At 34.8% G+C, this 10,328-nt stretch overlaps 1 pseudogene; it reads left to right on the plus strand.

The window, feature by feature from the left end:
- The first annotated feature begins 8,516 nt into the window (after nucleotides 1-8,516).
- On the plus strand, nucleotides 8,517-8,958 carry LOC125389496 (eukaryotic translation initiation factor 5A-1-like; annotated as a pseudogene).
- Nucleotides 8,959-10,328: the final 1,370 nt, after the last annotated feature.

Raw genomic sequence — 10,328 nt, forward strand, 5'->3', positions numbered from 1 at the left:
ATACACTGAGGAAGTCTAGAGAATCATTAGGTCATACCACAAAACATGTATTCCTCAAAATTGAAAAATGTAAAGGAATGGACAATTTTTTGGATAGTTATAACATACCAAAATTAATTCAAGACAAGGTGAACAATTTAAATAGACCTATAAAGTGCAATAAAATAGAATCAATCATCAAAAGCCTCCCAACTGAAAAAAAACTCAGAGATGGATAGTTTCAGGGCAGAATTCTACCAGAACTTCAAAGAAGAACTAATAGCTATACTCCTCAAAAGGTTCTGCACAATAGAAACAGAAGGAAGATTGCCAAATTCCTATTATGAAGCTACAGTTACCAAAACCACACAAAGATGCAACCAGAAAGAGAATTACAGACCAATTTCACTCGTGAATATAGATGCAAAAAATATTTAATAAAATACTAGCAAATTGAATCCAGAAACACATAAAAAATCATTCACCATTATCAAGTTGAGTTTATCCAGAGATGCAGGTATGATTCACCCTATAAAAATCTACCAATGCAATCCTCTATAAAATATGCTTAAAAATATGATCATGTTATTACATGGAGAAAAAAACATCTGATAAAATCCAAAGTCCCTTTATGATAAAGGTTTGGAGAGATTAGGGATAAAAGGAATATATTTAAATATATTAAAGGCAATATACAGCAAACTGACAGTCAACATCAAATTAAATGGATAGAAACTCAAAGAAATTCTAGTAAATCCAGAAACACGACAAGGCTGTCCACTCTCTCCACAGATATACAACATAATTTTTGAAATTCTGGCCAGAGCAATAAGACAAAAAGAGATCAAGGAGATTCAAATTGGAAAAGAAGAAGTCAAACTTCCACTATTTGTAGGTGATATGATAGCATACATAAGTGATTCCAAAAACTTTGCCAGGGATTTCCTACACCTGATAAATACCTTCAGTAACATGGTAGGATACAAAATCAACTCAAAAAAATTCTCCCTCCTATATATAAATAATAAAGAAGCTGAGAATGAAATCAGAAAATCATCTCCCCTCACAATAGCCACAAATAACATAAAATATCTAGGGATAACAATAACCGAAGAAGTTAAAGGCCTGTTTGACAAAAACATTAAGTCTTTGAAGAAAGAAATTAAGGAAGATTCCAGAAAACAAAAAGACCTCCCAGGCTCCTTGATAGGTAAGATCAGCATAATAAAAATGACAATTCTAACAAAAGCAATCTATAGATTCAATGCAATCCCAACAAAATCCCAACACAAATCTTCCTGCAGCTTGAAAAAAACAACAATCAAATTCATATGGAAAAACAACAAGCCCAGGATAGTCAAAACAATCGAGAATAATAAGGAAACTTTCAGAGACATCGCAATCCTTGACATCAAGCTGACATCCTTGACATTATATAGCTACAGTAATGAAAACAGCTTGGTCTTGGCATAAAAACAGACAGTGTTTACCAATGGAATTAAGTCAAAGACCTGGATATTAATCCCCAAACTTATGAACATCTCAATTTGGCAAAGAAGATAAAAGTACACAATAGAAAAAGGAAAATATCTTCAACAAATAATGCTGACATAACTGGATGTCAATATGTAGAAGAATACAAATAGATCAATATCTATCCCCAAGCACAAAACTCAATTCCAATTAAATAAAGACTTCAATATAAATCTGACCACACTAAACCTGATAAAAGAAAAAGTGGGAAGTTGCCTTCAATGTATGAGCACAGGAGACCACTTCCTAATTATAACACCAGTAGTACAGACACTGGGGGCATCATTAAATACATGGGACTTGCTGAAACTGTAAGGCAGTGAACACAGTCAATAATACACATAGGACATCTACTGAATGGGAAAAAATATTCACCAAACTCATATCAGACAGAAGACAGATCTCCAAAATATATAAAGAACTAAAAAATTAGACATTATAATTCCAAATAATACAATTAAAAATGGTATAAAACTAAACAGAGAATTCACAACAGAAGAATCTTAAATAACTGAAAGACAATTAAGGAAATGTTCAACATCCTTAGCCATCAGGAAACTGCAAATTAAAATGATTCTGAGATACCATCTTACACCTGCCAGATTGGCTAAAGTCAAAAACACCCATGATGGCTTATATTGAAGAGATTGTGGAGTAAGGGAAACACTCTTTCATTGAGAGTGGAAATGTAAACTCATACAACCACTCTGGAAATCAGTATGACAGTTTCTCAGAAAATTGGGAATTGACCTACCTCAAGACACAACAATACCACCCTTGGGCATATACCAAAAGGAATATACCATAATATATCATATACCATAATAGCCAAAACATGAAAACAACCTAGATGTACCTCAACTGAAGAATGGATAAAGAAAAATGTGGTAATCTTACACAATATAGTATTACTCAAGGGCAAAAATATTCTGACATCTTGAAATTTGAATTCAAATGGATAGGAATAGAAAAAATAATCCTGAGTGAGGTAACCTAGACACAGAAAGAAGAGCATGGTATGTACTCACTCATAAGTGGATACTAGTTGTAAAGCAAAAAGATAACAAAAATATAGTCCACCACCTCAGAGAAGATAAGTAACAAGCAAACCCTAAGAAAAACATATAGATCTTCATGGAAAGCGGAAATAAAAAAGATCACCTGACAAAATTTGAGCATAGGGGTGGGGGGAGAAGGAGTGTGGAAGAAGAAAAGGAGGAGAGAAGGGAAGGCGGAGAATTACTTGAGGGAATGGGATACTCAAGATGAAGTAATAACAGAGATTAGAGCAAGAAAAGAGATCTTTTGATTTAGGGAGTCATTATGGGCCTAGTAAGAGCAGTGATCCTAGAGAAATTCTCAGGAATCCACAAGGATGACCTCATCTAAGACCTTATGAAATAGAGGAGAGGGTGCTCAAATGGGCCTTGCCATGTAGACACATTGATGACTATCATAAATGTAACCATAGAACTTTCAGCCAGCAACGGTTAGAAATAGAAACAGAGACTTGAAGTAGACCACTGTTCTGAGTTCCCAAAGTTCAGCTGAAGGTGTGAGAATACGAGCAAAGAAGTCAAGATCATGATGGGGACACCAAATGAAGGAATTTACCTAAGCTAATGGAAGCTTACAAACACCATCTGAATAGGGAAGGAACCAGCATCAGACCAAACTAGACCCTCTGAATGTGGGTATGGCAAGGGTAGACTGCGGGACCACAGGCAGTGGCAGCAGAATTTATCCCTACTGCTTGTACTGACTTATTGGGAACTCATTCTCTTTTGATAGCTACCTTGTTCAGCCTAGACATAGTAGGGGGGTCCTTGGACCTTCTCAAGAGCAGTGTGCTTTACACTCTCTAGGTGTGAGTTGGGATGGGGATGGGGGTAAGTTGGAGGGAATGGAAGGAGGGGAAGGAGTAGGAACTGGGATTGGTATTTAAAATGAAAAAAAATATTGTTTTCTTTTTGAAAAAATAATAAGCCTGATCTAATAAGCCAGTTTATAATTTAAAAAAATCTTGATATGTGATTGAAATTATGAGTATTGAGTTGATTACTATTTCCTTCTTCCCCCTCCCTCTCTTGCTCCTTACTTTCTTCTTTGCTTCCTTTCTTCCCTTCTTCCCTTATTTGTTCTTTCCTATCTAGACTATTTCCAATTATAATCTAATATGATAGAAAACAGACTATTGTAAGGAAAAAAATGTTTACAATAAAATAAAAATCTCCAATTGTGAATTGTACTGTCGTATGGATTTGATTGTCTTTCTTGCTGACAGTTGTCTCCCCTCTTAGATTACTTACTGTGGAAATAAGTCCCATTCTTTAGTTTTTGTCCTATTTTAAGAATTATAACCCTTAAATACAATTTTATATATTGAGAATTATCTATAAGAAATTATGTGCTGTCTTAATATCTCCTGTTTCTGCACCCCTCATAAACAGAGGTGGAACCAGGCAATAAAAAATTCTCAGAGAAGAAAAATCTCTTTTAATTACTAGCTTGAAATCTCTAAATTCATAGATATTTCACACTTCGATTATTATAGTACATTAAATTTTAGGATTTGTCTTTATTTAAATATTTCTCTACCTTATATGCATGTATCACACATATATTATGCTAAAGTATGATGGAGGAGGGTTATCTGCCTATTGTTACTTTCATTGGTTAATAAAGAGACTGCCTTGGTCTTTTTGATAGACCAGCCCTTAGGTGGGTGGAGTAGACAGAATTGTGGGAGAAAGAAAGCAAAGGCAGGGAGTCGCCATGACTCTCTTCTCTGAGGCAGCCGCAGGTTAGAATCCTCCTGGTAAGCCACCATCTCATGGTGCTACACAGATTATTAAAAATGGGTTAGATCAATATGTAAAAGTTAGGCACAAAAAGTCTACAGATAATGGGCCAGGCAATGTTTAAAGAATACAGTTTCCATGTAATTATTTTGGGGTAAGCTAGCTGGATGGGCGGCGGGAAGTGGCCCACCATTCCTTTTGCAAAAGTTTCTAATATATGATGAGTTTTTGATGTTTTCTATATAACAATAAGTTCTATTTTAAAGATTAACAACATATTCAGTTCTACATTTTCTAACTTTGGAAAAAAGACAAACAAAGCAATTATTTTCCTTTACTTTTAGAAGATTAATGGGTAGCAGAAGTAAAGACTGTATTTTTGTCCTTTTAAGAAATAATTATACTCTGGAAGTGACAAATTCTTTTAAAAACACAATACCTTTTATAGTCAAATGAGAAAGAAAACTAGTCTTGTAAATCACTTAGCAATTTTTTTAATGGCTAAGTATAAGGTTTTTTTTATCAGTTGTATATATTTTTTCCATCAAAGAACAGCTTCTTTCAGCCTTGTTCCACCTAGGCAGTCTTGAAAACTAATTGAGTGGCCTCTTTCCAGCTCCCTCCTGTAGGAATATTCTTGTTTATGATTTATTCCTATCTCCAGGAGTCAAGAAAATACACATCTTTAGATTGGTAAGAATTGAAGAGGAGCCCTCCAAGTGTTTCATTATCACTTGTCAGTACAAAAGGATTATAAGAGATTCCACATAGAGGATGTCTGTCTCTGTGGCGTGACAGTATCTCCCACGATCATAGGAACTTTAGAAATTGAACTGCCTTTATTTTGCTAGTAACATAACCAACAAAACCAACTTTAAATTATATTGCATCTCTAAAATGGATAGCCTCATCAAAGTCATTAGACCAAAGTCACCAAGAGTTATTATTATTGTTGATTTATTGTATAGGAATCCTACTATTTGCATCATCACTAAGTAATTACAAAATTTTTGAGCTCAAAGATCCCTTAAAGCTCTTTAACATCAGTGTTTTTAGTAAGTGAGAACAGAGGGATTAAGTTCCAGAAGTTCTAAAACTACTGGTTATAGAAACTAAAGCAGCTATATATTTAATTAGCTGCGTATTTCATGAAAACTGTGGTGTTGAACATCATCATTTGTGAATATGTAGACTAGTGTAATGGATGTCATTATTTATGTATGTGCATATTTTGCAGTCTACTGATTCTAAATTGCTTTGATTTAGAAGGAAATTGAGAATAGTTTTAGATCAATGAAAATACTGTAAAATTTCATACTAGTCATCTCAACATCTTTCCAGTTATAGAGCATTTGTTGCTAGAAAGATCTTTTTACTTTTATGGTTCTACAATATTATTTTGGACTGATTTATAATTTTTGTCATTATCAACTTTGAACAATTTTTGAGTCATGTATTTCTGTGGTAGCCTTTGGAATATATGAAATTTTTCATTATAATGCTTTAGATTCATAACATACAACCTAAGGCAAATTATTATACTTAATGATTCTGGAAAACTAATAATAAAATTGACAGTTATAAAAATCCCATAAACTTTAATTTGTTGATTAAAAATAAAGTATGCTAACCTGTAAGAATTACTTAGGTACAATTTAAAAATATAAAAGACTTATGAATTATAATCTGTAGTACCATGTTCCAAATAATATATTTTTCTTTCACATGCACTATTTATTTATTTATTATTTTCACTAAAGTTTAAGACTGTAATAAATATAGCATTGTGTTCTTTATAGAAATTCTCAGAGGACACATATTCTAGTTCTGATATCTGCTAGGATACCCAGTGTTTTATTTTTTTTCTTCTTATTCTTCAATAGGGCAAAATGATCATGCTTATATGATTCAGTTCAGCTTTGATGCTCAAAGAAAGTGAATGGGATGGTAGATAAAGCATTACAGAATTGAAATTGGACTAGTATAGGGTAAGAAAATGTAATGGGGGTATAAATATGGTAAATTCTAATGCTATGTGTGCTGTAAAAAGAAACCCTATTTTGTACAGTGTATGTACAATAATATAAATGCTAAAATATAGCATAATTCAAATTAATTTAATGGTAAATAGAAATATAATTTAAGAATTTATTTAAATTAATTTAGAATGTAATTTTTAGATGTCATATTCTATTTGCTTAAAGAAAACAAAGATCTCCCACTTATTAATATTTCAAACTATATGTTTATAAAATATTATACAAAAACTTTATATTATACTGTGTGTACTGTTCTTTCAGTGTTCTCAGAATTCAAATATTATAACCAGAGAAGTAAATATCTCTAATATTTAAACAAATCATGGAAATAATAATATATTCATATAGAGAAAACTTGAATACAATATTAATTTTTTTCTCTTGTGAAATATTTATATTGGAAGCCAGTGGAGATACATTTATGAAAGGAAAATTAAGGTATTTTCATAAACTTCATGGTAACTATGGATCTTAAATTAAATAGTTTTTTTTGCACGATCATTTTTAAGCATTCTGTTAGTGATGGTTGTGGTGCGGGAAAATTGTCTGTATTCTGTCAATCACGTTTTAAATAAAAACTGATTGGCCAGGCAGGAAGTATAAGTGGGTCAACCAGAAAGGAAGTAGAGGCACGGAGATGAGAACAGGAGAATTCAAGGAAGAAGGAAGCTCTTCCCTGACTCCTGCCCAGATCACTGAAGAAGCAAGATGTGACCTGTCCCACTGAGAAAGATACTGAGCCATGTGGCTAACATAGATAAGAATAATGGACTGTTATACATTATAAAAGCGAATAAGAAGCCTGAGCTAATGGACCAATCAGTTTATAATCTTATGGAGACCTCTGTGTAATTTTCTTTGGGACTTGCTGGCTGTGGGGTACCAGTCGGGTCAGAAATCCCAACAAGCAGGCTCCTCATGTTACAATGGTTGTAGTCTAAATTAGGAGTCAGAAAACCACAATACTCTGATTTCATCAACAATCACTTTTTACAAGTGATAAGTTAAGAATTTTTAACATTTTAAAAGTTTAAAAAAAAAGAGAATTGCCATAGATTATGAATATTTATGAAATTGAAATGTCAGGCTCCATACATGAAATTTTTGTGAAGATGTACTTGTTTCTGTATTATTTGTAGCAATTTTTAAGTTGAAGAAGCTGAAATTAATATATCTGACAAACCAACATTCAATAACTGACAAAGTTCTAAAGATATATATCTGGATTTTACAAATAAAATTTTCCATCTCATGCTGAATGTTTTGAAATCTTTCAGGGCTTAAATTTGCCATTTCCTGTTAAATAATTATTATGTAATACATGGAATGATACTAAATGAAACATATTGATTCACCCTCTCACAATACAGTATTCATTTTCTTAACTTTAAAAGTTGCATTTTAATTATATATTTTATTAAACAATTATTTGACAATTTCATGTGTATATATAGTATATTATGGTTGATCTTCGTTCACCTTCAACATTTCCCTTTATCCTATTAAGACCTTCTCCCATTTCTGTTTGTTCTTTGAAGATTAGCATTTTTAATACCGAGTTTATTTAAAATGATTTGTGGATAGGTACAGGCCCTTTGTAGAACATACCTTGGCCATATACAAAATGGTGATATTATTATTCAATCATGTTTCCTTGGGAAAAAAATCAGTAAACAATAAAAACTGTTGCATATACTATTTTCTCAGTCTCTGTGTGTTTCTGTGTGTGTGTGTGTTTGCGTGTGTGTGTGTCTGTTGGACAATGTAGTCTCAGTTTCTTTTCTTTCAGATGCCTTTCATTAATGACACTCATAACTAGTCTTGTACAAACCTCTATTACTGTTCTCTGTGTTTGGCCAGATAAGCTTCAGAGTATATTTTCAACTGATTTATAGTTGATTTCAACTGATTTGAGTGGGCTCTGTTTGCTAGAAACAAGCAGAGGCTCGATTGTTTTAAGAGAAGGCTTCCTAACTCAGCAGTACCGTGCAGTTTCAAAAAGGGCTGCTTGGTTTGTCAGTGGGGAAATGGTTCCTGTGTCCTAAGACCCATGTGCAGCTGCAGCAGTGGTGCTAGAGGCAGCAGCGGGGTAGTGGGTTCAGAGGAAGCAGTTGGGCGAGCAGCGGAGGACGGGGTCAAGTCAGTATTTGCACATCTGCCTCTTAAAATGGCAGATGATTTGGACTTCTAGACAGGAGATGCAGTGCTCACCATTATATAAGAATGGTTTTGTGGTGCTCAAGGGCCAGCCATGTAAGATTGTCCAGATGTCTACTTCAAAGACTGGCAAGCATGGCCCTTCCAATGTTCACCTGGTTGGTATTGATATTTGTACTGGGAAGAAATATGAAGATATCTGCCCATCAACTCACAATATGGATTTCCCAAACATCAAAAGGAATAATTTCCAGCAGATTGGCATCTAGGATGGGTACCACTCCCTGATTCAGGACATTGTGGGAGGTACAAGAGTACTTTCATCTTCCCAAGGGAGATCTTGGCAAGGAGATTGAGCAGAGTATGACTGTGGAGAAGAGATCCTGATCACAGTGTTGTCTGCCATGACAGAGGAGGGAGCTGTTGTAGTCAAGACCATGGCAAAATAACTGACTCCCAGGGTGGCAGTGGTGGCAGCAGAGATCCTTGAGTCTACAGAGGCCCTTTCCCGAGCTGGGTTCTGTTCTGACTGGGCCCTTGGATAGACTGCTATACAGTTTATTTCATGTTTTATTTTTGTTTTCCTCACCCCTTCATACTATTTGGGAGACCCTATCATTCCCCTAGTCCCCTTGGCCAGGAATGAGGGAGCCATGGCCTTGGTGAAGCTACTTACCTCTTCCCTCCCAGCCCTTGTAGGGTAAAAGGAATAGGGTACTGCTTGTGGTGTAGGTCCCCCCACTTCTCATATTTTCTTTTTAATTCAATTTGGAATTAGAAAGCTTTGGATTCCAGCAAATGGTCTTATGTCCTTTATTCCACTTATCCCTGGTCTGGTCCCCTGCTTTCCATAGTATTTCATCCCCAACCACCACTTATACAGACTGAGGACCAGCCCCCTTTCCTGCCTGTGTCTCTTCCTCAAGCCCTTTTTTTGGTGGGGGGAAGCAGACACAATCCCTCCTCAGACATCTGGGAGGCACTTGCCCCCATGGGATTTTCCCTTTTCTGCAGCTCTCCCTGAAACATTTGTTAAAAATCAAGCCTGAATACAACTACAAATTTAATATGGAAAAAAAAATGGCAGCTTCCTGGTTTGCCAGCACAAACAGCTCTGACTTTTTCGGGAGGTCCAGCTATGGAGCATTTAAATGGGGTCTGTGAGCAGCATGATACAAATTGCTTAACGGCTCGACATAGTCCTGCTGAATATTAGGAACAGGGGCAGTATGTGCTGAAGTGCTGCTTGCATAGGCATTGGACATGCCTCCACAATGATGGACTGGGTAGAATAAACAGGCAGGCAGGGCCCTAATGGCCTGGGCTATGTTACCTTAGGGGAAAAAAAGCTGTTCTGGTCCAAAAAGAATTACAGATAAGCAATAAAGACAAATCCAGATGGAAAAGACCTCTAAATGGAATGGATCACACTGTTGGATAAATAAATGTACATAGGCTTGGGAGAGAGAAGAAAAATTGTAGAGAGTTACAAAAAGAAGAAAATAATTTCAAAAGAGGATAAAATGAAATCTTTAAAGAAACAGAGTACAAAGACTCATAGATTAAAAGAGTAAAGATAATAAAAATATTAAAAATTAATAGAATATAAAAAGCCATGCAAACATTAAATATACACAGAGATTCTGGATTATGAATATTATTGTGATTTCTTTAAACTTTTTGACTTTGAAGGGGCTTAGTACAGAGACATTTTCATTGTATGGGCTGCTAAACTAAACCAGCACTGATATTTTAAAGGTATAATGACATCAGAACTTGGGTCTAAGGACTTGTTGCTTTAGAAAAAAGGTTCTGCTTT

The sequence above is a fragment of the Myodes glareolus genome, chromosome X (genome assembly GCF_982192425.1).
Source record: "Myodes glareolus chromosome X, mMyoGla1.1, whole genome shotgun sequence".
In the NCBI taxonomy this organism is placed as follows: Eukaryota; Metazoa; Chordata; class Mammalia; order Rodentia; family Cricetidae; genus Myodes; species Myodes glareolus.